Source organism: Lynx canadensis, chromosome B2, assembly GCF_007474595.2.
Source record: "Lynx canadensis isolate LIC74 chromosome B2, mLynCan4.pri.v2, whole genome shotgun sequence".
NCBI lineage: Eukaryota > Metazoa > Chordata > Mammalia > Carnivora > Felidae > Lynx > Lynx canadensis.
This window is the reverse complement of record NC_044307.1, coordinates 121,529,457-121,535,967: the sequence shown is the minus strand read 5'-3', so window position 1 is coordinate 121,535,967 and position 6,511 is coordinate 121,529,457. Positions and strand designations below refer to the sequence as shown.

Sequence of the window (6,511 nt, the reverse complement as noted above, 5' to 3'; positions counted from 1 at the left end):
CAGCCACAACATCCATTCAGCCAAAGGCTAATGCAGAGCAAGACCCTAACTCTCTTCACTTCTGTGAAGGCTGAGAGAGGTGAGGAAGCTGGAGAAGAAAAGTGCGAGGGACACTGGACGACTCAGCCAGCTAAGCACCAGCCTCTTGATTTCGGCTCAGGTCACGATCTCAAGGTTCATGGGATCGAGCCCTGCATCTGGCTCTGTGCTAGAGGCTGCTTGGAGTTCGCCCTCTCCCTCTCTCTCTCTGCGCCTCCCCAGTTCACACACCCTCTCTCTCTCTCAATGTAAATAAATAAACATTGGTTGGTTCATGAGGTTTATGGAAAAAAGCCATCTCCAGAACATAAAAGTGCAGGGTGAAGCAGCAGCAAGTTATCCAGAAGATCTGCTAAGACAATTAGTGAAGGTAGCTACACTAAACAGATTAAAAAAAAAAAAATTATGTTTATTTATTTTTGAGAGAGACAGAGACAGAATGCGAGTGGGTTAGGGGCAGAGAAAGAGAGAGGGAGACACAGAATCCGAAGCGGGCTCCAGGCTCTGAGCTGTCATCAGAGAGCCCGACGCAGGGCTCGAACTCATGAGCTGTGAGATCATGACCTGAGCCGAAGTCGGACGCGCAACCGATTCAGCCACCCAGGCGCCCCTAAACAGATTTTTAATATAGGCAAACAGCCTTCTAGTGGAAGAAGATGCCATCTAAGACTTTCATAGCTAGAGAGGAGAAGTCAATAACTTGTCTTTGCCTGGCTTCAAACCTCAACAGACAAGCTGACTTTCTTGTTAGAGGTGAAAGCAGTTGGTGACTTTCAATCGAAGCCAATGTTCATTTACCATTCCAAAATTTCAGCACCCTTAATAATTATGCTAAATATACTCTGCCTATATTCTATAAATGGAACAGTAGAGTGTGGATGATAGCACATCTGTCTGCAATACAATTTACTGAATATTTTAAGCCCACTGTTGAGATCTACTGCTCAGAAGAAAAAAAAAAAGATTCCTTTCAAAATATTACTGCTCAGGGGCGCCTGGGTGGCGCAGTCGGTTAAGCGTCCGACTTCAGCCAGGTCATGATCTCGCGGTCCGTGAGTTCGAGCCCCGCGTCGGGCTCTGGGCTGATGGCTCAGAGCCTGGAGCCTGTTTCCGATTCTGTGTCTCCCTCTCTCTCTGCCCCTCCCCTGTTCATGCTCTGTCTCTCTCTGTCCCAAAAATAAATAAACGTTGAAAAAAAAAATTTAAAAAAAAAACAACAAAAAAAACCCAAAATATTACTGCTCATTAACAGTACTCTGGGTCATCCAAGAAGTCTGATGGAGATGTACAATGAGATTAGTGTTTAATGTCTGCTACTACGTCTTTTTTGCAGCCCATGGATCAAGGAGTCATTTTGACTTTCAAGTCTTATTATATAAGAAATACACTTTGTAAGGCCTTAGACAGTGATTCCTCTGATGGATCTGGGAAAAGTACATTAAAAACCCCCTGGAAAGAATTCACCATTCTAGGTGCCATTAAGACCATTTGTGATTTATGGAAAGGGTCACAATATCCACATTAAGAGGAGTTTAGGAGAAGTTGATTCCAACCTTTATGGATGATTTTAAGGGGTCAAGACTTCAGTGGAGGAAGTAACTGCAGATATGGCGGAAACAGCAGGAGAACTAGAATTAGAAGTGGAACCAAAAGATGGGACTGAATTGCTGTAATCTCATGATCAAACTTGAATGGATGAGGAGTTGCTTCTTATGGATGAGCAAAGAAAGCGGTTTCTTGAGATGGAATCTACTCCCGGTGAAGATGCCGGGAAGACCGTTGAAATGACAACAAAGGCTTTAGGATACTACATACGCTTAGTTGATAAAACAGCAAAGGTCGGGCTTGAGAGGATTGACTCCAATTTTGAAAGAAGTTCTACTGTGGGTAAAATCAAACAGCATCGCATGCTACAGAGAAAATGTTCATGAAAGGAAGAGTCAATCAATACAGCAAACTTCACTGTTGTCTCGTAACAAACTGCCACGGCCACCTCAGCCTTCAGCAACCACCACCCTGATCAGTCAGCAGCCATCAACATCGAGGCAAGACCCTCCACCAGCAGAAAGACTGACCTGCTGAAAGCTCAAATGATGGTCAGCATTTTTCAGCAATGAAATATTTTAATGAAGTTAAATATTTAATTTTAAATAATTTTATGTATTTATGTATTATTATTATTATTATTTTTAATGTTTATTTATTTTTGAGAGAGAGACAGAGCGCAAGCAGGGGAGGGGCAGAGAGAGAGAGGGAGACGCAGAATCCGAAGCGGGCTCCAGGCTCTGAGCCGTCAGCACAGAGCCCGACACGGGGCTCGAACTCACAAACCGTGAGATCACGACCTGAGCCGAAGTCGGACGCTCCACTGACTGAGCCACCCAGTCACCCCTTAATTTTGAATAATTTTAATAAGATGTTTTAATTGTTTCTTTAGACCTTATGCTATTACGCACTTAATAGACTATATTTTAGTGTAAATATCCCTTTTATATGCACTGGGAAACCAAAAAATAAATTTGACTCACTTTATTGTAACACGCACTTCATTGCAGCGGTCTGGAACCAAACCTTCAATATCTCCGAGGTATGCATGTGTATAGATATGTGCATGAATATATATTATGAATATATGAATATACATCATGTTACGCTTATTTTCTTCTTACATATTTGGGATAACAAATATATATATATAATTTTTTTGATGTTTATTTACTTTTGACAGAGAGAGACAGAGCATGAGCGGGGGAGGGGCAGAGAGAAAGAGGGAGACACAGAATCTGAAGCAGGCTCCAGGCTCTGAGCACGGAGCCTGATGCGGGGCTCGAACTCACAGACTGCGAGATCATGACCTGAGCTGACATCAGATGCTCAACTGACTGAGCCACCCAGGCGCCCCTAATATATATACATATATGTATATATGTATATATTCTCTTTCTCTTTCTCTCTCTTTCTCTATAGATAGATAGATAGATATACAGTATCTCTCAATCCATCTATCTCTGGAATTTACTTGTAAATTTAACTGTGTGAATTAGAAATCTTTCCATGATGACAAGCATAGATAGATCTACTTCATTCCAATGGTTGTGTAATGCTCTCTATAGTATTAATGAACCATAATTTAATCATTGCTGATTGATGGGCATTTACCCTATTGACCTTTTGTTGGTGTTATTTCAAACAACACCACATCATTCTCTCTCTCTCTCTCTCTCTCTCCATATATATATATATATATATATATATATATATATATTTAAATTTTTCTCTTGGCTTGGATACTGTGTGACTTACACACTCTATATTGTCTTCACGATATCTTTGATCACCTCTTTTATTTTCGTTGTGTCTTCTTACACAAATCACCTAAATGTGGGCTCTCCCTAAGGTTCTGTGGCTGCTTCTCTCATTTCTTCCTGTACATTTAATGATCATATCCATTTTCAAGTCTTTAATTAGCATTTCCATACATATAGTTCTCCAATTAGGTCTTGTGCTCCATTTAATTCTTTTTTTTTTTAATTTTTTTTTTTAAATTTTTTTTTTCAACGTTTATTTATTTTTGGGACAGAGAGAGACAGAGCATGAACGGGGGAGGGCAGAGAGAGAGGGAGACACAGAATCGGAAACAGGCTCCAGGCTCAGAGCCCCACGCGGGGCTCGAACTCACGGACCGCGAGATGGTGACCTGGCTGAAGTCGGACGCTTAACCGACTGCGCCACCCAGGCGCCCCAGTGCTCCATTTAATTCTTAAAGGACTAGCTATGAATTTTCATATGCCCCTGGTCATTTCCATACGAATATGTCTCACAGGCAGCACGTCCGTAACTAGATTCTTTACATTCTCCCTTAAACTAATTTCTCTGTCAACATTGATTATGATTGGTTACTGATGAGAAGGAAGAAATGGCGTTACAATGAAGCAAAATTTCCAGAGGCTCCCAGCCAGATTAAACCAGCCCGGGCCTAAGTCATGCAGAAGAATGAAAATAAATTTGGTTTTATAATGATGATAAGGCAAAACCATAAAAATAACTCTTAAAAACAAGCATCAAAGTGAGAAAATAGCCAGTGTTGTGAGGCATCACAAATTATCTGTCAAAGACTTGTATTCTTTAAAAACTTATGGTGATTGGGATGCCTGGGTGGCTCAGTCGGGTAAGCATCCTAATTTGGCTCAGGTCATGATCTCGCGGTTCGAGCCCCGCATCAGGCTCTGTGCTGACAGCTCAGAGCCTGGAGCCTGCTTCAGATTCTGTGTCTCCCTCTCTCTGTCCTTCTGCTGCTTTTACTCTGTCTCTCTTTCTCTCAAAAATGAATAAACATTAAAAAAAAAGAATTTTAAGAAATTATGGTGATCAGAATCCAACCATCAAAAGGCACCCAATTAGATCATCTTTGGTTAGGGTTCAAATCATCTTAAATGGTAGGAACAGGCACTGTGCTCCATACAGCTGGTCAATAATACAGATTCAGCTTAGTTTGTCTAACAACATAGTCTTTCTTCTCTGAGTTTTGTAATAATGTAAGAAGGGCTGATACTCATCTGTTAAGAACAGCAGTGATTACACCAAAGGTTAAAATTGACATACTTCCATTCAGGTGGGTAAATGTTCCAACTTTGTGATGTACCTCCTCAAGCCTCCTTTGCTCTTCTGCTGATCTCTCCTGATTTAGCTACTGAGCGGTTTATGCCTGGGGTAACAGGAGGGGTAGGAAGAAGGGGGAGTTTAGGAGCTTGCTCGAGTACTACAGGCATCCAGTTTTGATTTACGAATGACATTAGTTGTCAAAAAGTTTGAATATTGTCTGTCTAGAACCTGGAAAATTATCTTGAAAACGAGAATAGGGGCGCCTGGGTGGCTCAGTCGGTTAAACATCTGACTTCAGCTCAGGTCATGATCTTGTGGTTCACAGGTTCAAGCCCCATGTCGGGCTCTGTGCTGACAGCTCAGAGCCTGGAGCCTGCTTCGTAGATTCTGTCTCCCTCTCTCTCTGCCCCTCCCCTGCTTGTACTCTCTCTCTCTCTCTCAAAAATAAATAAAACATTAAAAGAAAAAAAGAAAACAAGAATAAAGATAGAGATAATGAAGAAACAAACTTAAATTCAAGGTATGAGTACTTTTTAACCCATTTAAGTAGGAAGTTGTAATAATTATTGTGATCATTTGTGTGAACTGTTTGAAGCATTTAAATATATCCAATGTATTATTTGGGATTTCGATTCAATGTGAGAATTTTGATTAAGTTAATTTGAAATCATTACTGAAATGCTTGAAAATTTTTTTGTTACATCATTGGCTTTCATTGGTTGTATAATAATGTCTGTCTTAATAAAAGAATGTAATTAATAAACTCAGGAAACTGACTAATATGCAAAGTACAAACAACAGGGATTGTTCCTGTCCAAGCAGGACTCTCCTTAAATATAAAAACTAATGCTATAAATGTGTACAACGACCCATGCCTGCTGTCCATCCGCAGGTTCCTTTTTCCATTTGGCAAATGTTTATTTCCACGTGTCAAGTAACAGACAATGGCCCGTCGACTTTATCACTACCTGCCTCTTGTGCATTTTCATCTCCCTCTGACTCATCGGGTTGGAATTCTAGATGCTTAGTTAGCCACAGCACAGGGTTTGGGACAGTGGACCGCGCTTGCAAATTGCAAATCGGCAGGTGCCAAGGTTAGATGGCCTTTTTTTTCTCCTTTCATGTCACACAGGTTTTGCACACATTTTATTTTATTTTATTTCTTTCAATATAAAAAGCTTCACGAATTTGCGTGTCATATTTGCACTGGGGCCATGCTAATCTTCTCTGTGCCGTGCCAATTTTAATATATGTGCTGCTGAAGTGAGCACAGTTTTTTTTAATGTTTATTTATTTTTGAGAGACAGAGAGAGACAGAATGTGAGTGGGGGAAGGGCAGAGAGAGAGGGACACACAGAATCCAAAGCAGTCTCCAGGGTCTGAGCTGTCAGCACAGAGCCTGATGCGGGACTTGAACTCACAGACTGTGAGATCATGACCTGAGCTGAAGTTGGACACTTAGCCAACTGAGCCACCCAGATGCCCCAGCACTATTTTATTATTATTATTTTTTTACTAAGCTCTATGCCCAATGTGGGGCTTGAACTCATGACACGATCAAGAGTCATGTGCTCTACTGAGTCAGCTGGGCACTCCTCACACGTGTTTTGAATTCAGACATTTCTCTGACAAACTATTTTATAGATTTAAATGTGTGCTTCAGGGGGAGCCTGGGTGGCTCAATCGGTTGAGCATCTGGCTTCGGCTCAGGTCATGATCTCGTGGTTTGTGAGTTCGAGCCCCACGACGGGCTCTGTGCTGACAGCTCGGAGCCTGGAGCCTGTTTCGGATTCTGTGTCTCCCTCTCTCTCTCTCTCTCTGCCCCTCCCGTGCTCACGCTCTAGCTCTCTGTCTCTCAAAAATAAATAAA

At 41.5% G+C, this 6,511-nt stretch overlaps 1 non-coding gene across 1 annotated transcript; it reads right to left on the bottom strand.

The window, feature by feature from the left end:
- Window positions 1-5,805: 5,805 nt before the first annotated feature.
- On the bottom strand, window positions 5,806-5,912 carry LOC115515090. Its single transcript, XR_003969156.1, has one exon. It is a non-coding gene; the product is annotated as a U6 spliceosomal RNA (small nuclear RNA).
- Window positions 5,913-6,511: the final 599 nt, after the last annotated feature.